Genomic DNA, 26,692 nt, shown 5'->3' on the forward strand with positions numbered 1-26,692 from the left:
CCAGCCTCTTATCTCTCCCGGCTTCAATCGCCTTATACTACACAGTGCTGCATGGATCATCTTCCTGAAGCATCATTGCTCAGTTCACATCTCATCTTGCTGGATTCCTTTGTCATTCCTCATTTCCCCTACTCCCTGTCCCTTCTGCATTGCCTGTGCACTTGGATCTGTATCCTTTAAGCTCTTGGTATTTCATCCACCCCTGCAGCACTTATGTACATATCCTTATACCCTCCCATTTCCCTTATCTGTAAACTAAAATTGAATCATTCAGTGTCTGTCTCTCCCTCTAGACTGTAAGATCTTTGGGGTCAGGAGATGAGTCTACCTACTCTACCGTATAATAATAATAATAATGTTTGTATTTGTTAAGCGCTTACTATGTGCCAAGCACTGTCCTAAGCACTGGGGTAGGTACAAGGTCATCAGGTTGTCCCACGTGGGGCTCACAGTCTTCATCCCCATTTTACAGATGAGGGAACTGAGGCACAGAGAAGTTAAGTGACTTGCCCAAGGTCACCCAGCTGACAAGCGGCAGAGCTGGGATTTGAACCCATGACATCTGACTCTCAAGCCCGTGCTCTTTCCACTAAGCCACGCTGCTTCCAAGAGCCTAGTACAGTACTCAGCACTAAGAGCTCAAAAAATACCACTGATTGATTGATTAGCTTTGAAGTTAATAATAGTTTGATATTTTTTAAAAGATGGGTTATGTTTTGTGGTCAGAAAAAAAAACAGTATCTTCAATATCATTATCTTTTATGCTCTGGCCCTTATTCCAGTCATGTATTCAGCCTAGATAATGTCAGATTTATTGGGTCATTTTTGGTGCTTCCCTTCTTTCCAATTAAGCTCTTAAATTTTCTGATGAACATAATTTTGAGTTCATATTATGAATTAAAACTGCCATGACCAATAAAACATTTTCAGTGCACAGATGTGGTCAGCAGAGTTTGTTGCAGCAGTCCAGGGAATAAAGTCCTGACTTGGACTTTGTCATTTTTAGTAACATTTTATGGCTATCAGCTTACCTCTTTCCATCAATCAATGGTATTTATTGAGCACTTACTGTGTTAGAGCACTTTACTAGGTGCTTGGGAGAGTACAGTGCAACAGAGTTGGTAGACATGTTATGTACTTGCACAGTATGTAATTTGATCGTAAATATCCTTATGTTATAAATCTTTAGCAAGTTAAGAATAAAGGATAGTGAAGCACCTGTTAGTTTTCTCTTTTCAAAATCTAGAGCAGGGAAATATATACCACTTACCGAACATAACTATGCTCATGATCACAGAAGTCCTTCTCGTAAAGACTAGGGATATAATCTGTTTCTTTGTGTTTGTTTTCTAGTTGGGAAAATATAGTCTTCAAAATGCAAATTAAAAATAATTTATATTCTCATCAAGTACATTTTCAATCCACATAGAGGACATTTTTCTTTTCTCTACAGCAGATTGGAAGGCTTCATCCTTGAATACATATAGGAAAAAAGTGCCCCTGCTCTCTTTTTATGAAGTAAATAGCTTTAGTATTTTTCCCTTTGGTGCAGTATCCATGTAGCATCATCTGGAAAGAACAATTTAATTTGCTCTGTGAAATCGCTATCTAGTGGAAAAACTAATAAAATATAAATTCTATTTTTCAACATTAGGTTTAAGGCTAAACATTTCTCAGGATCTCATCTAGGATCTACTTCTCTTTTCTCTAGTTTCTCAATGTGATTATTCAAGCTGGTGATGTAAAATCTTAACTGTATTATGTCCAACTTCAGTAAAGCCAATTTCAGAACTTTTTTCTTTCCACCAAAAAAACAAAATAATTCAATTCTGATGACATTTAATCTTCTTAAATGTAGATACAAAGGTCAAATGATGTGAACTTCACCATTTTACAATGTTTACTACTCATAGAAGGCAGCCCTAGTCATTCTTTTCACAATGAGAGCTGGCATTAGATGACCCTGCCTCCTTCTTCAGTTCAAGTGCACGTCAACGTCGGGGTGTGTGCTTTTCCCAACAACTGTACTTTAGTGTTCGATTTTCCTATGTCTATTTGCAAGCTCTCTAAGGAGTGAAGTGTTGGGATTTTCTAAATTTGGCAGGTTAGGAGGATGCCTCCCAAGCAAGCACTGTAAGCACCAGTGACTCTTTGGGAATAGTAGATGCCAGGGTATAAGTGCGCATGGAAGTAGTTGGCTCTCTTCAAACACTAAAAGTGTGTTATTTCTAACCTCCTTGAGGTCAGAAACCATGTTTATGCCTTAAAACATACTCCAAGTATCTACTCTGTGGCCTAACATAGACTTGTTGACTGCCTGATTGATGTGTAGTGGTAGTAAAATTCACTTTGCTTTTCATTGTAATTAGCCTGTGGTGGTTTGTTTTGGAGAGAGGCAAGTAGATGGTAGTTCATTTTCTTGGTTTTATTTTTGTGGGGTTTTTTTGTCAAAGACTACTTTGACATGATTCAATTTTGGGAACTGACTTGTGTGATTGTTAAATACATCTGTTGTCTGTATCAACCTGCTACACCTCCAAGGTCCTGCTGAGTTCCTTCCCCACCCCTAAATCCCAGAAGACCTTAGACCCAACCTTTAGACAACACTGGCCAAATTTACAGCGTGTTTTTTTCCTCCCATCTTCCCCTCGAAGGGGTGTTTGTAGCTTTCATATTTCTGTCCAGTCATTAGGAGTCCTCTGCCCAGCCTGAAGGGGGTACTCAACTTGGCCGGAACAGAGGAACTCACTGTCATCATGCAACACAAAGCATGGATTATCTTCAGAAATCTAGGAAGCCAGCCACTCAAATGCTTGAATTATTCCACAGAACATAATTTTGGCAAACATAAAACACCCTGAGATGTAAGATCCAAACCCAGGAAGAATTTTTATAATATAAAAATGGGAGAGTATGTTTACAGGTTTAAAGGGAGAATTTTGAACCAAAGGGAAAGGTAGCAGACAAAAATCTCTGCATTCAAGTAGACAGAAGTGTTTCCTTTCCCATAGGTTTTATTCTTGATGATTAATATTAAAATCCAGATTCAGTGGCTTCCTTTTTAAAAATGGAAGAGCTGGGGAAGAGATAAGACAGTAAGAGATTCAGAAAAACCTACAAAGAAGAGAAGCAGAGTTACAGTGCCTCATCTTGGAATATGCCCGTTGAAAATGGAGTGCTGCATTTGCTACGAACAGAATTCTCCTTATTAATGTCTTGAAAACAGGACAGTACCATTTTCATGGTTTTCCTGGGCACAGCCTCACTATTAAAAATGCAACTGAGAAATTAAAAATAATGAGGGGGAAATCAGTGCCCTGCTCACTCCCATTCCTTCATCTAGGTGCCTTTTAATCCTCTGGCCTACATATTCAGCAGCCTCTAGGAATAGAGGAACTGTGATGTAATGCTCTTTTCTCACATTCCCATCTTAAATACAGATGGAAATTGTTGTCATGTGTTAGAAATGTCGCCAATAATATAAAAGGCGCAGGCTTCTGCATTTTCCCTTTTGCACTGTCAGCTGCTCCTGCCAGCTTATTCTCTTCTCTCAAACCTTTTGTCATATGGCAGAAATCCTGATGCAAGTAAGCCCTGTCCTCCCCCACTTCACATTTGATTCCTGCATTTTTGATTTCCTTCTGCTGCAGTACTGAGGATCATTACATACCACGACTTAAGGCAAGTCCTTACAACGGAAGGATTAATCTTGTATTTGTTGCTTGAATTTCGGACGACTCAGGCAAGTGCAAGCGTTTCCTTTTTCTCTCCTTCAACTCCTTCCGCCTCCCTCCCCCGACTCCATCCCCTACCCCCATACCCGGCCCCCACCCTCCAGATGCTAGCCCTAAATGCAAAGTAGGAAATCTGGTAGCAATACCCGCATTAACTTAACAAACCCAGAGGTTTATCAGCCTCCGGTTTTTATGTAAATGGTGATTTGAGGAGGAAATAGAGAGAGTGGATGGGGGGGGGGGGGGTTAGTGGAGGAAAAATCTAAACAGTTATAGTCCAGCCTGGGAGGACAGATGGCTAGAACTGCTTTTTAATTCATCCAGCAGGCTTTACGTGAGGCCCATTCGCAAATGGGTGTGCTATGAAAAGAGGGGTCAATGGGCACAAATAGGCTGAGATCAGGACCAGATGCCTACCAAACAATGGGGCTTTTGAAAGAAATTCAGGAGGAAGCGTGGCGCTAGCTTTGTATTGCCTCTGCATTGCAGGTTGGAATTGGGCAGCTACATTTTAATGAAGTGCATTCCAAAGTGTGGTCGTCAGCCTAGGCTACTGAAAAGAGACTTCTGAAAAGCAAGGATATTGGGCAGGGGTGGACTGAGCTACTGATGGACTGTAGAGGGGACGAATGCTGCCTTGGTGTTCTGAGGGCTGAGGCAGGGGTGAGGCAATTCATCCCTTTACAGCAGGTGTGGGTAAATTTATGTTCTAGCATTGTTTGGCTTTTAACCAGGGGGAGGGAGGGAGAGAGAGAGAGAGAGAGAGAGAGAGAGAGAGAGAGAGAGAGAGAGAGAGAGAGAGAGAGAGAGAGAGAGAGAGAGAGAGAGAGAGAGAGAGAGAGAGAGAGAGAGAGAGAGAGAGAGAGAGAGAGAGAGAGAGAGAGAGAGAGAGAGAGAGAGAGAGAGAGAGAGAGAGAGAGAGAGAGAGAGAGAGAGAGAGAGAGAGAGAGAGAGAGAGAAGGAAAAGACCTGCTCTACAATTCACTGATGCTGAGCACAAATTCCTTTGCACTTAGGAAGCTTTGCCTTTTCCAAGGGAAGTAGAGGGGAAAAGCAGGTCGAATTTCTCTTTCTAATCAATCAATCAATCGTATTTATTGAGCGCTTACTGTGTGCAGGGCATTGTACTAAGCGCTTGGGAGGTACAAGTTGGCAACATATAGAGACAGCCCCTACCCAACAGTGGGCTCACAGTCTAAAAGGGGAGGCAGAGAACAAAACCAAACATACTAACAAAATAAAATAAATAGAATAGATATGCACAAATAAAATAAATAAATAGAGTAATAAATATGTACAAACATATATACAGATATACAGGTGCTGTGCGGAAGGGAAGGAGGTAAGATGTGGGGGATGGAGAGGGGGTCGAGGAGGAGAGGAAGGAAGGGGCTCAGTCTGGGAAGGCCTCCTGGAGGAGGTGAGCTCTCAGCAGGGCCTTGAAGGGAGGAAGAGAGCTAGCTTGGCGGATGGGCAGAGGGAGGGCATTCCAGGCCCGGGGGATGACGTGGGCCGGGGGTCGATGGCGGGACAGGCGAGAACGAGGCACGGTGAGGAGATTAGCGGCAGAGGAGTGGAGGGTGCGGGCTGGGCTGGAGAAGGAGAGAAGGGAGGTGAGGTAGGAGGGGGCGAGGTGATGGACAGCCTTGAAGCCCAGGGTGAGGAGTTTCTGCCTGATGCGCAGATTGACTGGTATCCACTGGAGATTTTTGAGGAGGGGAGTGACATGCCCAAAGCGTTTCTGGACAAAGACAATCCGGGCAGCAGCATGAAGTATGGATTGAAGTGGGGAGAGACATGAGGATGGGAGATCAGAGAGAAGGCTGATGCAGTAGTCCAGACGGGATAGGATGAGAGCTTGAACGAGCAGGGTAGCGGTTTGGATGGAGAGGAATGGGCGGATCTTGGCAATGTTGCTTTGTTTCTAGCAACAAAGGAAATGCAAAAAATTGTAAGATTATGTTTTCTGGACATGACTGCGTTCTCTCTAGGTAAAAAGATATGTGTTTTTTGAAGGATTCAGTTAGAAAAGAAAGGCTATGTCTGAGGTCTCTAGAACTATATGCTTGTAGGTTGAATATGTATTCGAGACTTGTAAGTGAATGGGCAAAGCAGGAGGAGCCTGGACATTTCCTTAAAGGGCCAGTAGGCCTAGGTTACATGCTTTCCCTCCCTCCACCTATGTTCTTAAGTTTCACTGACCTAAGTACAAGACCAGAAACCAGCTGAATTTGTGAACAAAACACTCAGTCCCAAGGCTCTAGTTTATGTGCCCGTAGCATATATCGTATATTATTAGACAATGTGGGTTTGTATTTGGAAGTGAGGTTAGGGACAATGCAGTATATTTCACATAAATTGAAAATGTATCTTTCCCTCACACTTGGTGATTATTTGCTAATTGACTGAATATCTTTTTTATGAGGGTTCTGATGGCTCTTCTGGAATGTAACTAATGCATATAGTCACAGCCATATAAGGGAATACAGAAAAAAATTGAAGCCTTTTGATCGCAAATCAAACATTTTTATATTTTCTTGTATATTTAAATTTGTATTTTTTTTTATTCCCTAGGCTGTATTGCATATCACCACTGTTTTTGAAGGAAAAAAATACGTGAAAAGATTATTTGCTGGGTTTTTGTTCCTTGTGCTGGACTGTTTCTTTGGGGGAAAATGTCGTCTTTTTTGTAATTTTGGTTCAGTACCTAATATTGATGATTAGGTGGTTAACATGGTTTGAGATTATTTTTGTGGTTTGATTTTTATTAGAATTCGGTGGTCAGATTAACCTGATCTTCCTAAAAGAGTCTAGTGCTGTTTAAAGCAGTAGCAGAATTTTGTGGTCCCCACAAATTCACATCCTCCTACCTGCTGAGCAGACAGAAATCAGAGAAGCCCAGATGAAAGTCTAGCTTTCAGCACTGAAACTGTGAACTTTACCTTGAATATCCAAGTTGTTGTACCTTGGTTGTTGCTCCAAGATCTGATTTACTGTGATCCTTTCTCTTCCTAGTTTCAGTAGTAAGGGGTTTTATTTTTTTTTTCTTTCAAATGATTTGATGTATTTTGGGAAAGCATTGAAAGAGGATTAACCATTTTTCCATCCTGTTTAATTGTTCCATTCTGTTTAATTGCAGTCCTTCACATGGCCAGAAAATGACCTCTAGATCAGTGCATGTTTATTCTCAGACAAGACTGTACTTGCTGCTATATGTAGCTGGTCAACTGGAGTTTTGCCTATTGCCAAACATAGCATTGACCTCTCTAGGGTGATCAACATTCCTAACTTCCTATTAAGTGAGTCAGGTGGAGGAGTGGTAGCAAGTTGGTTTTGGAATTCCAGTAAGGATTGAATGGGGACTGCACAAATGTCATACTCAATAGCTATCAGTTACGTCATCTGTAAAATGGGGATTAAGACTGTGAGCCCCCCGTGGGACAACTTGATCACCTTGTAAACTCCCCAGCACTTAGAACAGTGCTTTGCACATAGTAAGCGCTTAATAAATGCCATTATTATTATTGTTATTATTCTCAGATAATCAACTGAAATTTCTAGTACCATAAAGCAACCCATGGCAGAGCACTAAATAAACTAAATCAACTGTAGAAGACCTTCAAATTACTGTGCTTTCCATTCTCTTCTTACTTCCTAGTATCACCAACTTACTTGCTTTCCATCTTAAAGGTGGAGATATTTTACATCTTTTTTTTATTACATTTTATACATGCAAATGGAAAACCTTAGAGTCTGAGGTTTCTAAAGCACAGTGGCTATTCTAGTTGCTTCAGACAGGGAACAGTCACATCCAAAAGGGACTCCAAAGGGACCTTGAATGCTCCCACTTCCATCCTTGCTTCTTTTCCATTTTGATATGAGTGTGAGAAAGCATGGAAGGCATCAATAAGGGAGACCAGGGCAGAGGTCACCTTACAAAAGTTTTAGTCGTAGTGCTTTCTTGGTGCGGTGCATTGTACTAGGGACTTAGGATGTACAAAATTACCTGACTAGAAGTAGCTTACACTCTACCAGGAGAGACAACCATAAGAAGAATATTATTCGACTGAATAAAATTAATAATTGAATTAATTGGGGAAGGCTGGTTGAAGGAGAGGGAGGTAAAATAATTGTCACCACTAAATACTCTGAATTGGTCAGAGACCATGCCTGGTTGGATACTGGCCAGGAGAGCTAGGCCATGAAAGGGCAGGAAGACCAGTTTGTAAGAGTAGGAGAAGGTTGGTTTGGCAGAAGTGTTGGAATCTGAGAGGATCGAGCCACCAGGGAAAATGGTGTGAGAAAAGGGTGGCAGAACTGCTCCTCGGGGGGAGAGAGAGAGAGAGACTGGTTTTGTAGGAGACAGGACCACTGACATGGGCTGTTGACAGGAAGAATGACAGGGGCAAGGACAAGGTCAGAGACAGCTGAGCATATAGTGGGTATTTCTGTTCTGTATAAATCAAGAGGGTGAAAAGAGGTTAAGTTGGAGCCGTTTCCCCTAGCTATGAGTATCTACTTAGTGGAATTCAATCAGTCAGTCAGTCAGTGGTAGTATTTATTGAGCTCTTACTGTGTGCCGAGTACTGAACTAAGCACTCGGCAGAGTACAATGCAATAGAGTTAGAATTAATGTTATCATCAATCGTCATCATCAATCGTATTTATTGAGCGCTTACTATGTGCAGAGCACTGTACTAAGCGCTTGGGAAGTACAAATTGGCAACATATAGAGACAGTCCCTACCCAACAGTGGGCTCACAGTCTAAAAGGGGGAGACAGAGAACAAAACCAAACCTACTAACAAAATAAAATAAATAGGATAGATATGTACAAGTAAAATAAATAAATAAATAGAGTAATAAATATGTACAAACATATATACATATATACAGGTGCTGTGGGGAAGGGAAGGAGGTAAGATGGGGGAATGGAGAGGGGGACAAGGGGGAGAGGAAGGAAGGGGCTCAGTCTGGGAAGGCCTCCTGGAGGCGGTGAGCTCTCAGCAGGGCCTTGAAGGGAGGAAGAGAGCTAGCTTGGCGGATGGGCAGAGGGAGGCCATTCCAGGCCCGGGGGATGATGTGAGCCGGGGGTCGATGGCAGGACAGGTGAGAACGAGGTACGGTGAGGAGGTTAGTGGCGGAGGAGCGGAGGGTGCGGGCTGGGCTGTAGAAGGAGAGAAGGGAGATGAGGCAGGAGGGGACGAGGTGATGGAGAGCCTTGAAGCCCAGGGTGAGGAGTTTCTGCCTGATGCGCAGATTGATTGGTAGCCACTGGAGATTTTTGAGGAGGGGAGTAATATGCCCAGAGCGTTTCTGGACAAAGATAATCTGGGCAGCAGCATGAAGTATGGATTGAAGTGGAGAGAGACATGAGGATGGGAGATCAGAGAGAAGGCTGGTGCAGTAGTCCAGACGGGATAGGATGAGAGCTTGAATGAGCAGGGTAGCGGTATGGATGGAGAGGAAAGGGCAGATCTTGGCAATGTTGCGGAGCTGAGACCGGCAGGTTTTGGTGACGGCTTGGATGTGAGGGGTGAATGAGAGAGCGGAGTCGAGGATGACACCAAGGTTGCGGGCTTGTGAGACGGGAAGGATGGTAGTGCCGTCAACAGAGATGGGAAAGTCAGGGAGAGGACAAGGTTTGGGAGGGAAGACAAGGAGTTCAGTCTTCGACATGTTGAGCTTTAGGTGGCGGGCAGACATCCAGAGGGAGATGTCCTGAAGGCAGGAGGAGATGCGAGCCTGGAGAGAGGGGGAGAGAGCAGGGGCAGAGATGTAGATCTGGGTGTCATCAGCGTAGAGATGATAGTTGAAGCCGTGGGAGCGAATGAGGTCACCAAGGGAGTGCGTGTAGATTGAGAACAGAAGGGGACCAAGCACTGAACCTTGGGGAACCCCCACAGTAAGAGGATGGGAGGGGGAGGAGGAGCCTGCAAAAGAGACTGAGAAAGAACGACCGGAGAGATAAGAGGAGAACCAGGAGAGGACGGAGTCTGTGAAGCCAAGGTCAGATAGCGTGTTGAGGAGAAGGGGGTGGTCCACAGTGTCGAAGGCAGCTGAGAGGTCGAGGAGGATTAGGACAAAGTATGAGCCGTTGGATTTGGCAAGCAGGAGGTCATTGGTGACCTTTGAGACGGCAGTTTCCATAGAATGAAGGGGATGGAAGCCAGACTGGAGGGGGTCGAGGAGAGAGTTGTTGTTGAGGAATTCTGGGCAGCGAGTGTTGACAACTCATTCAAGGAGTTTGGGAAAGAATGGTAGGAGGGAGATGGGGCGATAACTAGAAGGTGAGGTGGGGTCAAGAGAGGGTTTTTTTAGGATGGGAGAGACATGGGCATGTTTGAAGGCAGAGGGGAAGGAACCAGTGGAGAGTGAGCAGTTGAAGATGGAAATTAAGGAGGGGAGAAGGGATGGAGCGAGAGATTTCATGATATGAGAGGGAATGGGGTCAGAAGCACAGGTGGCCGGAGTAGCACTTGAGAGGAGGGAGGAGAGCTCCTCTGAGGATACTGCTGGGAAGGATGGGAGAGTAGCAGAGAGTGTTGAGAGCCGGGGGGTTGGAGAAGTGGGGGAAGAGACTTTGGGGAGGTAGGACCTGATGGATTTAATTTTGTTAATGAAGTAGGAGGCCAGATCGTTTGGGGTGAGGGAAGGAGGAGGGGGAGGAACCGGGGGCCTGAGAAGGGAGTTGAATGTACGGAAGAGCTGGCGGGGGTGATGGGCATGGATGTCAATAAGGGAGGAGAAATAGTTTTGTCTGGCAGAAGAGAGGGCTGAGTTAAGGCAGGAAAGGATAAACTTGAAGTGAACGAGGTTGGCATGGTGTTTAGACTTTCGCCAGCAGCGTTCGGCAGCTCGCGAGTAAGAGCGAAGGAGGCGGACAGTGGCAGTGATCCAGGGCTGTGGGTTAGTGGTATGAGAGCGGCGAAGGGAAAGGGGAGCGAGTGAGTCTAGCTGAGTAGAAAGGGTAGAGTTATGAGCAGTAATCTGATCATCAAGACTGGGTAGAGAGGAGAGGGCGGCGAGTTGGGGTGTGAGGCGCTCCGAAAGATGGGTGAGGTCCAGAGAGTGGAGATCTCTGTGAGGGAGTAATACGGATTTACAGGGGAAAGGAGTGTGAGTGAGGAGGCAGGTGAGAAGATTATGATCAGAGAGAGGGATTTCAGAGTTGGTGAGGGTGGACACAGTGCAGCGGTAGGAGATGATGAGGTCGAGGGTATGACCAAGTGGGTGAGTGGGTGAGGTGGGGTGGAGGAAGAGGTTGGCAGCGTCAAGGACAGATAAAAGGCGGGCGGCAGAGGAGTTGTTAGGGATATCCATGTGGATATTGAAGTCTCCGAGGATCAGAGTGGGCATGGAGAAGGAGAGAAGGAAGGTGAGGAAGGGGTCAAAGACGTTAAAGAAGTTGGAAGTGGGGCCGGGAGGGCGGTAGATGACGGCTACAAGAATCTGGAGGGGGTGGTAGAGGCGAATAATATGGGCTTCGAAGGAAAGGGAAGGGGGAGGAGGGATAGTGCTAAAGCGACATTGGGGGGCGAGAAGGAAACCGACACCTCCTCCTTTTCCGGTGAGTCTGGGGGAGTGGGAGAAGAAGAGGCCTGCACTGCAGAGAGCAGCAGAAGAGACTGTTTCGTCCGGAGACAGCCATGTTTCAGTTAGGGCGAGGAGGAGTAGAGAACTGGAAAGGAAAAGGTCCAGGATGAAAGGAATCTTACTTAAAACGGAGCGGGGGTTCCAGAGGCCACACTTGGCAGCAGCTGTCGAGGGTGGGGAGGGAGGGGGAAGGGTGAGAGGGGTGGGGAGGGTTTGGATTGTTATTATGTTATTATTATTAATTAGTATCATTAATGATTAATTAATTAATTAATAATTAATAATAATATTATTTATTATTATTATCAATAACATGTTATAATGTTATTATTCTTCTTCTTAGTAGTAGTAATAATAGTAGTAGTAGTATGGCATTTGTTAAGCACTTACTATGTGCCAGGCACTATACTAAGTGCTGGGGTAGTCAGAAGTCGAATTGGGTTGGATACACCACAGTCCCTGTCCCATGTGGGGCTCACAGTCTCAATCCCCATTTTACAGATGAGGTAACTGAGGCACAGAGAAGTTAAGTGACTTGCCCAAAGTCACACATACCAATACACCAAGATCTGGCTGCCTTTTAGAAATGTAGAAATGCTAGAGAATGAATAAATTGAATCAAGCAAAACTCCACGAATTGATCGAGTTGTTGATTTTTTTCTTTCGTTTTTCAGAGTGATTGTCAGGATGATAATAATAAATTCCCCATTATGTTTATTCTTTAAAAAATACTTCTATTGATAATCAAATCCAAAATATTTGAGCATAAGCACATCACTTGGAATAGTACTAATACCCTCTGACAGTAGGGAAACTGTCAGAGAATTTTTAAAAGTCTGTTGAAAAGAAAAAAGCAACAAGTCAAGCCATTAATTCAGTAATTCAGCAGATTAAATGGAGCAGGGCTCTTGACTTTTTGTCTGACAACACTATAGCTCATTGAATTTCAGTCATTTAAAGCAGTAAAATACAACAGCCTTAGATCTTGCCTTCACTTAACAACTTCAGATTGATGTCTTATTGACAGCACTTTGTCCTTTTTCAGATTTTTTTTTCTCTTGGATACCCACTGCAGAGAATAATTCATATTCAGTATATTTTACATAGTGATGTTGCCTGTCATTTTATTCAGTAATATGAGATTACATATTTAGAAAATTGACACTTCATTATTATCATTTCCTCTTGAATATTCTATCAAATGTGATGTCTGGTTCACTATGCTTTCTAGCTGAAGCTTTTCTGGAGTGGCTGTTGCTGTTCTGCATACTTGAGAAGGATTTCCCTCCTGGTATTAATATTTATTAATGTTTCTATAGGCTGTGAAATACATGCACCAAAGAGATGAAGAAAACCTTATGCAATTTATTTTTACATTTTTTTTATCATGGAGAACGTTCTTGAAATTGGAAGATGGGTATAATAAATTACTGATTTAAAAATAATGTGTAATGAATTTTGATTAATTATTGTTGTACAGGAAGACACTAGGCTGTGAGGCATGGAAAGGAGCACCCTTTTCAGTAACTTTAAGGACACCAGAACAAATCAATGGCACTTATAGAGTGCTTACTATGGGCAGAGCACTGTACAAAGCACTTGGAACTGTACAGTACAACAGAATTGGCAGACATGCTCCCTGCCCACAAGGACCTTACTGTCAAGAGGGAGAGATAGACATTAATACAAATAAATAATTTATGATTATATATTGTTTTAATATGACATACTCTTGTTCTACAGTCATGTCAAAATGAAAAATAATTTACACTCATATTGTTCATGAAAAATGATATTGCCCTCTTTCACCATGGACTTTAAGGTATTTCCAGATCTAGTTCTGAATATACGCATGTGTAGTTCTAACCCTATGAAAATTTGAGCTAGATCCATCAGTATGTTCCAGTGGTTCAGATGGAAGTTGGACGTTCTCCTCTAAGGCCATAAGTGATGTTATTTTTAATGAAACATTGGTTCTCTCCCCAATTTTCAGTTCTATAAAACACAAGGCAAGCTTAAAATTACTACTAAGAAATTACTTTCAATTATCTGCACTAATGGAGTGGTATCTGTATGCAGATAATTGAAAATCAAAGAGTCATTTGCTTCTCTAGAAGGAAAAATACCGACTGCTAAGCTTGGAGTTGTGTTCTATGCGGATTTTAGGGCTCACCAGGACACCTGCAAAAGACAGCATACATCTCACATGCAGTTTAACTAGACAGAGCCAGTAAATGACTGGAAAACATTGAGTCACTCTTGTCGGGCGTCAGAGTGATTTTAAACATAGCTCATGGCAAGTTCTCGTCTTTTTACTCTGAGGTAAGCTTAGCTGTATTTTCATATGAAACATAAGCTGAATACTTGTGGGTATTCATGTGTGCACCTGAGCCTTTATACATGTTTGTGCATGTGTTATGGTCCCTGTGGTGGCAGGGAGGCCCTCTGAAGGGAAATATATCTATATTTAACGGTACTTGTTGAGCACTTGACAAGTGGCACAGCCAGGATATTTGGAGAAGAGGGTGGGGGACGATTATGGAGACAGTGGAAACAGTATAGTCATGAAGGCTTCATTAGAAGTGGTAAAAATGTCTCCAAAGGATTCACTGAGAAAAATTAAATATGACAATGTCAATATATGACATTTTATTACTGAAATGATAATGTTTAAGATTGAACTTATATTTAATTTCCTGTTTTTCCATTATGAAATATATGGTGGAATGTTCATCTTAAATTCAATGTTAAGTTGGGTTCTTGGTGATCATTGACTAGCCCAGGGGTCAGCAACCTATTTCTGCAAAAGAGCCAAGCAAACTCTACATTATTCTCACCTCTCTCAGCAATGACCTCTTGCTCATGCCTCATTCCTGCCTGGATCTCCCTCCTTCTTATATCCGGAAGACCACTATATTCCTCATCTTCAAAGCCCATCTAAAATCACATATCCAGGAGGCCTTTCCTGACTCATCTCTCATCTCCCCATCCTATTGCCTACTCCTACTGATAGCTCATATGTACATGTCTTCATACTCAGTTGTTTCCTGTATCTGTAATATTTTTAGTGGCTTTCTTTTCCCCATCAGATTGTAAATTCCTTGAGGGCAGTGATCGTGTACTCTCCCAAGCACTCAGTAAAGTGCTCTGCACATAACACCTAGTAAATACAATGAATCATTCAGACTAAGACTTTAATCTTATATACCAAGTAATTATGTTTGAACTATTTTTAGGTGGAGTAGCAGGGGTAACACTATCTTTCCAAGCAGTATTTTTCCACTATTATGCTGCAAAGAGATCTTCCCAGACTAAATCCTTTATTCCCCTAAACCAGGCTTCCCTCTGTGTGAAACTACAAAGTTGGCCATGTATCCCTTCAGCACTTTGATACTCATCCCAGCCACACAGTACTTACATAGGTATTCCTATATTCTGCTTTAATGTCAGTCTCCCCCTGTAGGCTGTAAGCTCCTTTTGGGCAGGGATCACGTCTACCAACTCTGTTGTAGTGTACTTTCCCAAGAATTTAGGATAGTGCTCTACATAAAGTCTCAATAACGACTGATGAAAGTATCAAAATATATTTAGGTTGTAATAAATGAAATAGAAGCTTGTCACAGCACCTAGAACCAAAGAAAATAAGGCAACATACCTAAGATAATCAGGCAGCTGGTCTAAAAGATAGTGATTATATACAGCCCCCCCCCCCCCCCCATCAATTCACTTTTTGCTAGACTTTCAAGGGAATTGATTTTTGAGAGAATGCGCAAGCAGATAGATACTTAGATTAAATGTAATAGAAGGAGGTAGAGGAGACAGACGGGTAATAGTTGAATCACATTTTCACATTTCTAATGATTTTTGAGAACATTTGCAAGTCTTCATCATACATTCATCCCTGTCCAAGCAGTTAATGAGAGACATGTCGGGGAAGAGAGACTTTAAAAAAGCACATCTTTCCCTTGAAGGAGAACTTTTGAATTACCATTCACAAAAAGAACAGTCTGTTCTTTCATATTGACAACTTGTATTTGCAGTTGTTGAATCAGGGAGTTAGGTGGCACCATCAAAGTAACAGAAGTATAGTTGATTGCAATTTTTCTGTGAAATTTCCTTGGGTTTCTAGAATCAAGCACAGAATATAATGCCTAAGTGTTTATCTGTCTTCAGTAGGTGCTATTTGGGACCTATCTGGAAGCATCATCTAAATTTCTTTTCCTACCCTATCAAACGCCTGATTTCAATCAGGTAGAGAACCAGCTGGTAGGAATCAGGATACTGAGTTATTGGTGCAGCTCCAGTGCTGAAGCAAAGGGTAGGTAGAGCCAGTCCAGTTAGATGGGAGATGAAACAATATCAGCAACAGACTATTTATCTGAACCAGTGAGAGGTGAGACAGGAAGGTGAAAAAGCTGGCATTGGGTGAGCCAAAATGGTCAACCAGCAGTAAGCAAACAAGAATCAGTGAGGAGGGATTGGGTAAAAACCTCTTGCTGAGAAGCACCATGGCTTAGTGGATACAGCACAGATGTGGGAATCAGAAGAACCTGGGTTCTAATCCTTACTCCGCCACTTGCTGGCTGTGTGACCTTAAGCAAGTCACTTCATTTCTCTATGCCTCAGTTACCTCATCTGTAAAATGGGGAATAAGACTGTGAGCCCCATATGAGACATGGTATATGTCCAACCTTATTATCTTGTATGTACTTCAGTGTTTAGTACAGTGCAGTACACATACCACAAAAAACCCCAATCATCTGGCCTTGAGAGTGCTTTGGAGAGTTCAGTAGAATTAGTACACTCCCCACTTAAAAATAGTTGGAAATTGTTGTCATGAGTCAGAAATGTTGCCAGAAACATAGTAGATGCAGAATGGCATTCAGGTTTAATCATACTTATTGAGTGCTTGCTGTGTGCAGAGCTCTGTACCAAACACTTGAGTGCATACAATAAAAAAAAAATTGTAGGCATGTTCCCTACCCTCAAGAGCATACAGTCTAGAGGATGGGGTCTGACAGGTCCTGGATATTAACCCTTGGTGCAGTCACTGAATTGAGGTTCCTGACATTTATATCAGTCCCATCAATCGCTAACAGTATTTATTGAGGACTTATTGTGGGCAGAGCAGCACTGTGCTAAGTACTCGGGAGAGTACAGTGGAGTTAGGAGACACAATCACTGCCTTCACAGAGCTTTTACCTTCACTCCCCTTCACTCATTTAACAGATAGCTACATAAGAATAGGAGTTAATTTCAACAATTTTCTCAAAAAAAATTGAAAGACCCTTATCCTTAGTGTGGATGTTTTAATGTGGATCATTTTAAAAAGAATAATTCATGAGACTGTGTTTAAATAATCTCCATTCTAATTGCAACAATTCCTTCCTGTTTTTTTTACATGCCTAAAACACCTGTGTACTTACTTCACTATTGTTTCCTAGTATACCTAACATTCTCTTGCTTTAGTTAGCAAAAGGCCAAGACTTTAACGGGGTCAAATTCAGGATTGAATGATTCACCCATGTAACTGGCTGAGTTTCTATTCTTGAAAACTGACACAGAAACTGAGAATACAATGTCTCCAATGGTTTCCCATTTTTATTCTTACACTTTTCACTTCATGCTTTGAATTGCCTGCTGGATGGGTTTTTAGAGAAACTTCTATAGACAAATGAGCCACAGATATTGTATTTCCTTAACTGAAATGAGGAGAAGGAGAAGGAAGGGTCTTCAGCTTCAAGGAGAGAACTGACCAGCACATGGACTACAATCTCTCTTTCTCCCTCAGACTATATTAGCTGCATTCCATCAGTTACGTGCTTTTTTAAATCACTAGCTGATTAGGTACTAGTATTTATTCTCTCTCTCTCTCTCTCTCTCTCTCTCTCTCAGCTAGTACTATAATAAATAGCTGTGAATGCCTGAGAAATAGTGGCAGGAAAGTCAAAATTTGTATCTTTTCACAAGCATGTAGTATCAAATTTTGAGGAAAGGTCGGCCAGGTGCTCTATACCAATGAGAAGTTTGCTCCCTCTAAGCTCAAGTTTGACCAGAGAAATATTACCAATTATCAGTTGACTAAATAAATGACAGTCCTCTCAAGGTCACACCTAGAGAGTTTCCAGTACTCTACCAGTCTCGACTACAGGAGGAAGAGTCAAGCAGAGTCATACCCATTCCATTCCTAGCTTGGGCAGTGGCTAGCTAGTGGAAGGCAATCTGCTACAAGTCAAAACTCCCCTATGCTGGGCAGAAGCAACATGGGAGAGAGTTGAGGGAGGAGACTGAGGTTTACTGTGTGGATGAAGGCAATGGTAAACCACTTCTGTATTTTTACCAAGAAAGCTCTGTGGTTTCACTACTGGAATGATTGCAGATGGAGGTGGGGCATTCTGGTAGAGATGTGTCCGTGGTATTGCTATGGCTCAGAGACAACTCGACAGCATAAAACAAGGCAAATAATTGACTAACTACATAAGGGTCAGTCTGAACAAAGCCTTTGAAATTATGTTTCAGTATCAGTTCTCTGTAAATTGAATATTATTTAGAGTTTAAACATGCTCCATTGTCCGACAGTGTTTCCTCTTTTTGCTTTCCAGAGTATTAAGCATATTCTTTTTGCTTTCCAGAGTATTAAGCATATTCATCATCATCATCATCATCATCAATCGTATTTATTGAGCGCTTATTGTGTGCAGAGCACTGTACTAAGCGCTTGGGAAGTACAAATTGGCAACATATAGAGACAGTCCCTACCCAACAGTGGGCTTACAGTCTAAAAGGGGGAGACAAAACCAAACATACTAACAAAATAAAATAAATAGAATAGATATGTACAAGTAAAATAAATAAATAGAGTAATAAATATGTACAAACATATATACATATATACAGGTGTTGTGGGGAAGGGAAGGAGGTAAGGTGGGGGGGATGGAGAGGGGGAGGAGGGGGAAAGGAAGGAAGGGGCTCAGTCTGGGAAGGCCAAGTATATATACTCGTCTATACCTACCTATACAGCTTCATATTAGAAGGTGGCACCACTTAATGGTGAAATTCACCTATAAAGTGTGCGGGGCTGAAAAGGATAATGCAGAACCCACAGTCTTCACCACCATGGATGCACAAAAATGCTATCCTTTGTTGTGTTATCACATTTGATGTTTTCAGCGCTTGGCACCATTTTCCATTTTGTCTCCTCGTATCTCATTCCTTGCAAAGCTTTTGCTTGAAAAGAGCTGCTCTTTTCTTGATGGCAGAGTGTCATGCTGGCATATTCTTAGCAGTTAGTCCCAGCTTTAAGCTGGGATGCAGCATTGTCTGAGGCTTTGTTTTAGTGTGTCCTTTAGTGCTTTTGATTTCCTATTTACAGCTTTCTGTACTGCAGTTGTTTGGGAATTCTGCTGTCATTCCTTCTCCTCGTGTATTTCACCCAATATAGCTATGTTGAGGTGATCATAGTTTCAGTGCTGAGAGACTGAATTAGTTCTAGACATTGTTGTGATCCTGGTGTGCCATTTGATAGTAAAGAAATACAACTAACAATTCTGCATTTGCTAGAAAAGGAATTTTTATGGTATTTGTTAAACACTTACTAAGTGCTAGACACTGTACAAAGCACTGGGGTAGATACAAGCTAATCAGGTTGGACACAGTCCATGTCACACATGGGACTCACAGTCTTAATCCCCATTTTACATATGAGGTAAAACCGAAGCCCAGAAAAGTTAACTGACTTGTCAAAGGTCACAAAGCCGGCAGGCTTAAAAACTAATGTCTAATTATTGCCCAGTCTAAAGTGTACTTTTTCCGTCTTTTACAGCTATTTTTTTGTTATTGTTTGAAGGGATTTCCAATCTCTAGACCTTGTTCACTTATGCCAGGCGATCATATCTCACTTGGACTCCCTACCCAACCTCCCCTTTCTTGAGGCATGCCCGCAACACCACTTCTTGGCTGAGCTCAACTCCCTCACCGCCCACCGTCCTCTCTAACTCCGTCGGTTTCACAAAACATGATCCAGCCCTGGATCACCTCCACGGTACACCTCCTCACTCCTGTGCGCATGCCATAGGGCACTGTTGGTAGAAATCCAGGCCCCATGCTGACTTCAGCCACTTCAAATTCACCATTGCTTGCTACAACACTGCTCTCCTGCTCAGCTATATGTTCTTTTTTTAGTTACATTCACTAAGTGTATTTTACTTTTTATGGTATCTAAGTGCTTATTAGGTGCCAGGCATTTGGGTAGATAACAAGATGATTAAGTTGGGCACAGTCCCTTTCCAATATGGGGGTCATAGTCTAAGTTGGGCAGGGAATATGTCTGCTATTGTTATATTGTACTCTCCCAAGTGCTTAGTACAGTGCTCTGCACACAGTAAGTGTGATTGAATGAAAGGAAAGAGGATTTAATCCCCATTTTGCAGATGAGGGAACTGAGGCACAGAGAAGGTCACACAGCAGACAAGTGGTGGAGCTGTGATTAGAACCCAGGTCCTCTGAGTCCCAGACCTGTGCTCTTTCCATTAGGCCAATGCCGTTTCTTGACCGCTACTGCATTAAATATAGCAATGTAAAGTTGCAAAAACACAAAGCAACAGAAAGTGTGATTCAGTAAGGCTGATACAGTTCCATAAGGCTGTCGGAGAGACTAGGGAAGCCTAGGAGTGGCACACCAAGAATGACACCACTACACGTGTACAACTACTTACACGGAGAGAACTCGCAACTGTCGGAAGAACTTATTATGATTCCTAGTAGCATTCTATCTGAGTCATGCACTGTAAGAACTCAGTATACTATAGATACCTAGATCTTAGAGAATCAGCATGGCCTAGTGAATATAGCATGAGTCACAAGGGCCTTGGTTCGAATTCTGGCTCTGCCGCTTGTCTGCTGTGTGACCTTGGGCAAGTCACTTAACTTTTCTCTGCTTCAATTACTTCATCTGTAAAATGGGAATTAAGATTGTGGTCTATGTCGGACAGGGACAGTGTCCAACTTGACTAGCTTGTATCTACCCCAGCACTTAGTAGAGTGCCTAGCACATAGTAAGTGCTTAGCAAATACCATAAAAAAATGCCATAATGATAATGGTGTTTGTTAAGCGCTTACTATCATCATCATCAATCGTATTTATTGTGCGCTTACTGTGTGCAGAGCACTGTACTAAGCGCTTGGGAAGTACAAGTTGGCAACATACAGAGACAGTCCCTACCCAACAGTGGGCTCACAGTCTAAAAGGGGGAGACAGAGGACAAAACCAAACATACTAACAAAATAAAATAAATAGAATAGATATGTACAAGTAAAATAAATAGAGTAATAAATATGTACAAACATATATACATATATACAGGTGCTGTGGGGAAGGGAAGGAGGTAAGATGGGGGGATGGGTATGTGCCAAGCACTGTTCTAAGCACTGGGGTAGATATAATCAGGTTATCCCATGTCGGGTTCACAGTCTTATTTCCCATTTTACAGATGAGGTAACTGAGGCACAGAGAATTTAAGTGACTTGCTCAAGGTTACGCAGCAGCCAAATGGCGGATCTGGGATTAGAACTCACAACCTCTGACTCCCAAACCCGTGCTCTTTCCACTGAGCCACGCTGCTTCTCTGGGACCTAGTCTGAGCAGGGCATAGTGCCTTTTATCTTTGTAGGACAAGTGTCACTTCTCAGAAGTCACTCCAGTCCATACCTCACTCTGCTGCCCAGATCATTTTTCTAAAAAAAAAAAAATTCAGTCCATTTCACATCACGCCTCTAGAACCTCCAGTGATTGTCCATCCATCTCTGCATCAGAAACTCTTTATCATCACCTTTAAAGCACTCAATCAGCTCTCCCCCTCCTATCTTACCTCACTGATTTCCTTCTACAGCCCAGCCTGTACACTTCACTCCTCTGTCACCAACTGACTCACCACACTATCTCATCTATTTTGACACAGACCTCTTGCCCACATTCTCCCTTGTGTCCAACTAAATTAGCTTTTATCTACCCCAGTACTTAGTACAGTGCATGGCACTTAGTAAGAACTTAAAAAATACAGAGAAAAAATTATCTCCAATTTCAGTGATTTTTTTTTTTCCTCCAGCCACATCTTTTTCATAGCTGTAAAATTCAATTGCTTGTCTGTTCACTTCATTTAAATAAATTATATCTTACTTTGAAAAGAACATCACAAAACAAGGGTGGTGTTTGGAATGTACTCACTCTTTTAAAAAAAACTTGAATTCATATCTTTGAAGAGTCCACTGACATCCAAATAACTTTTATAACTTTTGCAAATGGTATTGGTGTTTAATTTTGTGATGATGCCTAAGGCTTTTTCTTTATTTTTTGTGTCTCAAATTGACAAAAAACATGGGGTCAATACGAGTGATTTCCCTGATTGAATTTTAGGGATAAAAGCAAAGCTATTGCTTTCACATCCATGGTGGTTGTTTCTGGGTCCTCAGTCTTGCTCATTCCAGATACATGACAAAAATTGAGAGATCCTCAGAATGAAAGAAAAGCCTGAATCAGTCCTTTCTGGCCTGTCAGCTCTTTGAAACCGGACTGCAGCTCATGCCAAGCTTTGTTCCCTTTTCTCCAGTGCTCTCAAAGTGAAAGTTGGCACCTACCGGCAAAAATAAATCCAGCTGTAGAAAAATAAGTTCTGGATTAGATTTAAAACTAGGTGGCCATTTTTTTGTCCAATCAATAGGAACATCTTTTTAAAAATAGTATTTGTTAAGCTCTTATGTGCCAGGCACTGTTCTGTGCTCTGGAGTAGATAAAGCTAATCAATTTGGACACAGTCCCTGACCCACATGGGGCTAACAGTCTTAACCCCCATTTTACAGATGAGGTAACTGAGGCATAGAGAAATGAAATGATTTGCTCAAGGTCACACAGCAGACATGTGGCCGAGCCAGGATTGGAACCCAGGCCCTTCTGATTCCCGGACCCGTGCTTTATCCAGTAGGCCAAGGTGCTTCCCTATTCTGATGTTGCCTTTTACAATGGAAGTTGCTGGTGCCTGTCTACAAAAATCTTCATTGACCTGTAACCAAATTTGGGAATAGAAATGGTTTGCTCATTTGTATGAACTGAAAAATTTGCATAGCGGTGAGCTCAGGAGAGCCCAGAGCTGCATTTGTCGCATTTCAACTGAACCTAAACCTCACATTAACACAGTTGTGTATCTGCCCTAACCACACTCCAGTGACTTGAATAATGTAGGGAGATTTCACTAGGCATTCAGTTAATAGCTCCAATCCCATCAAGTGACTTGGAACCCAGAAGACATGATTTTTGCTAACAGATCTAGAACTCAGTAACCATTCCATCGGTGTATAAAGAAGGTTTATTGAGAAGTGGCTTGCAAGGCTATTTCCTTGGCCAGCAACCTGCCAGATACCAGTGATGGGAAAGAGAAATCTCCCAAGAATCCAAATTGGAGCCTGCAGAGGCGGAACAGCAAGAGGCATTTCTTGTCTCTTTTTCAGGCTGGAACCTCCCACAGCTGGTAGTTTCTAAATAGTTTTTACTGTGAAAATGCTGGTATTTTGACTTCCTGCTATTTTTATCAAATACAATATGCCCAAGAACAAAACAGAACCCTGTTGCAGTGTGAGAAATGGTGGAATTCCATCTTTGGATAGATACACTTATGAGAATGGGGAAAGAAGAGAAACATGGGTTTTGGCACTTAGGAAATGAAAGCTGGTATTTGCACATAGCTTTGCTGCCAGAGACCCTGCATCTTGGCAGTTTAAGGTCCTGGGAAATCTGTAGCATTTGGTGGGGTCTTACCACGTGCAGACAGTCAAAATTAATCTCTAAAATATTTATAACTAATAATAATAAAAACTGGCAGCAACATGAACCATGTTTTATGTGGCTACAGGAAATGAAAATTACCAAGTAACAAATGAAGCAAGCCCAGATCACAGATTGCTGGCAAAGCTCAGCTAACAAATCTATAATACCTCTGGGCGTATGCATCAGATGTAAAATTTCCTTTCAAATCAAGGGAAGGTAATTCAGTCAGTCAATCAGTTGTATCTATTGAGTGCTTACCTTTAGCAGAGCACTGTAATAAGCGCTTGGGGAAGTATAGTATAGCAGAGTTGGTAGACACATTCCCTGCCTACAATGAGATTACAGTCTAGAGGAGGTGTCAGGCATTGATACAACTAAATAAATTACGGATCTATAAACAAGTGCTGTGGGGCTGAGGGAGGGGTAAATAAAGGGTGCCAATCCAAGTGCAGATTTTATCCAGAAGTCCAGTTGGGAAAGGATGGAGTTGGAGTGATTTAGTAGTAACATTATGACCGCACCATGGTACTTTCATTGGATTGGAATTGTTAGCATCACACTGACTCCAGCGTGAAGATGTTGACATCAGCACTTCCTCGTTTGCTGTTATCCTGGCCTAGCATTGGCTCTCGGCTGGATGTCATTAAGTGGCTCATTGGGGCTAGTGTGTGTGCCTATCCAGAACTTAATGAATCAGTGTGTAGAGGCAGCACAGTGATGTTCCCTGGCAGTAGGCCTGAAGCAAACAGAGAGTATGTACCAGCCAACACGACCAAATAGTTCAGCTGGTAAAACAGAATTTTAACATGGACATCAAATTCAGCTACCTTGACGGATTAATGAAGAAAATGAAAATAGATTAAAAAATAGCCCCTGTGGCTTTGGGAGATTTATCGTTGTCATCATCAGCAGTAGTCGTATTTATTATGCCTACTGGGTACAGGGTAGTAGTAATGGTATGTATTGAGTGTCCACTAAGTTCAATGCACTATATCAGGCACTTGGAAAAGTACAAGAGCAGTACAGGACACACTTCCTGCCCATTAGGTGCTTTCACTCTAACTGGGAAGACAAACATTAAGATATTTACGTACTATATTACTCACTTGCAATTTTGCCAAAGAAATAAAAGATGAATTTTCTGCCTTTGATAAATTTACAATCTGTGGGGGAGATAAGGGGGCACAGATCACCAAATGAGTAAAGGAGCCAGTAAATAGATGAAAATGAGAGGCACAAGTGAACAAATAGAGAAATAATAATATGATTATTATTGATATGAGCAGGAAGTGCAGGTTTAGTCAGGGAATGACTCCTGGAGTAGGTGACTAGCAAATGTTTGAAGGTGGGGAACTACAAAATTTGCAGAAGGGAGGTGGATAGTCATGAGCCATCAAGCGTCAATCAAATTTAATGTCTTTAAAGCTGCAGTGATGTCCAAAATTCTGTATGACTGAGACCTGAACACACCAACAAAAAAAAATGTTTGCCGCCTTAAGCAGTTCCATCAGTGTTATTTATGAGTCTTGCAGAACATTAAGGGACAAAACAAAATTAATAGCAATGAGGTCCTGGAATATCAGAACATGAATCTGAGAATCTGCTCTGTGGTGAACTAAAAGCAAGGAATAAATTCATTCAGTCAGTCAGTCATTCAATCGTATTTATTGAGCGCTTACTGTGTGCAGAGCACTGTACTAAGCACTTGGGAAGTACAAGTTGGAATTCAGTCATATTTATTGAGTGCTTACTGTGTGCAGAGCACTCTACTAAGTGCTTGGGAAGTACAGGTTAGCGTGCCTTAACTACATAAAGTACAGTCTCAAAAATATGATATAGTAGTGGACTGTTGGGGCATTGCCACAGAAAAGAGACTAGTCTAATACTAGTAATAATAATATTTATTCATGCAAGAGCCAAAGTGTGCGGAGCAGTCCCAATCTTGGAAAGACTTAATCAAACAACGATATTTATTGAGCCCTTCACTGTGTGCAAAGCACTGTATTAAGCACTTGGGATACCATTATAGAGTAGGTTGACCCAACATATACCATCAAGGAGCTTACACCTAGCAGAAGAAATACACAGATGAGCTAGAGGGACACACTCTAAGAATCAATCAATCAGTGGTCTTTATTGAGTACTTATTGTGTGCAGAGCACTGTATTAAGTGCTTGGGAGAGTACAACAGAGTTGGTAGATATGTTCCCTAATAATAGTTGTGGTACTTGTTAAGCACTTACTATGTGTCAGGCACTGTTGTAAGCACTGGGTTTGATACAGGATAATCAAGTTGGACACAGTCCCTGTCCCTTTTAGGGCTCACAGATGAGGTAACTGAGGCATAGAGAAGTCAAGTGACTTGCTTAGGATCAACACAGTAGACAGGCCCATGCTCTATCCACTAGGCCACACTGATTCCCTGCCCACAAGGAGCTTACAGTCTAGAGGGTGAGACGGACATTAACATAAATCAATTAGAATATGCACATAATTGCTGTGGGGCTGAGAATGGGGTGATCTCAAGTGCTTAAAAGGTACAAATCCTAAGTGCCCAGAAGACACGGAAAGAAGAGGGAGCCGGGGAAAAGAGGGCCTAATTGGGTAAGACCTCTTGGAGGAGATGCGACCTCAGGCATAGGAGGGCATAGAGGAGCTGGCAGTGCACACATAAGGAATGATGAAACAGAAACATTAAACATAAGGATAATGATAAATATGACAGGGGCAGCAAGGTTTCAGGCTTCTCACAGCCCAGACCAACAGTCATAGAACTTGCAGCTGCAGCTGTGTCTGACTTCAACATTGTAAAGGTTGAGAAAGTCTCATACTGCCCTTTGAGCCCTTCCCTAGATGGAGCAAAGGTCAATGGGAATCTTGGTGGAATATGAGTGGGGAAGCTTGGGGTAGGGGGCTCTTGTTGCTGCTGCCTAAATCCTAATGGGCAGCAATCCTTGAGCTGAGACATAAGGGTGATTAGGATCAATCAACCATATTTATTGAGCGTTGTGTGCATAGCACTCTACTAAGTACTTGGGAGAGAACAATATAACAGAGTTGGTAGAAACATTCCCTGCCTACAACAAGCTCATAGTCTGGAGGATCCCAAAAAGCCGTCTCAAAACTGGAGCCTCATTAGTCAATCAAGGATTGTTTATTTACTTCTGGTATTTGTTAAGCACTTATTATGTATCAGGCACTGCTTTAAGCACTGAGGTAGGTTCAAATTGATCAGGTTGGACAAAGTTCTTGTCTACATGGGGCTCACAGTATAATGAGAGATATAATCACAGTATAATGATGAGAAGCAGTGGGGCTTAATGGAAAGGGCACAGGCTTGGGAGTCAGAGGAGGTGGGTTCTAATCCCGGCTCCGCCACTTGTCTGTTGTGTGACCTTGGGCAGCCACTTCACTTCTCTGTGCCTCAGTTACCTCATCTGTAAAATGGGGATGAGAACTGTGAGCCCCACATGGGACAACCTGATTACTGTGTATCTACCCCAGCGCTTAGACTTTGTGTTTCGCACAAAGTAAGCACTTAAATACCT

The 26,692-nt window shown here is 42.2% G+C and overlaps 1 protein-coding gene and 1 non-coding gene across 6 annotated transcripts in view; both read left to right on the plus strand.

The window, feature by feature from the left end:
• Window positions 1-26,692, plus strand: part of MAGI1 (membrane associated guanylate kinase, WW and PDZ domain containing 1) — a 627,930-nt gene that overhangs the window by 382,979 nt on the left and 218,259 nt on the right. The window lies entirely within an intron of this gene.
• Window positions 17,425-17,562, plus strand: LOC119920507. Its single transcript, XR_005448249.1, has one exon. It is a non-coding gene; the product is annotated as a small nucleolar RNA SNORA7 (small nucleolar RNA).

The sequence above is a fragment of the Tachyglossus aculeatus genome, chromosome X1, assembly GCF_015852505.1.
Source record: "Tachyglossus aculeatus isolate mTacAcu1 chromosome X1, mTacAcu1.pri, whole genome shotgun sequence".
Taxonomy (NCBI): domain Eukaryota; kingdom Metazoa; phylum Chordata; class Mammalia; order Monotremata; family Tachyglossidae; genus Tachyglossus; species Tachyglossus aculeatus.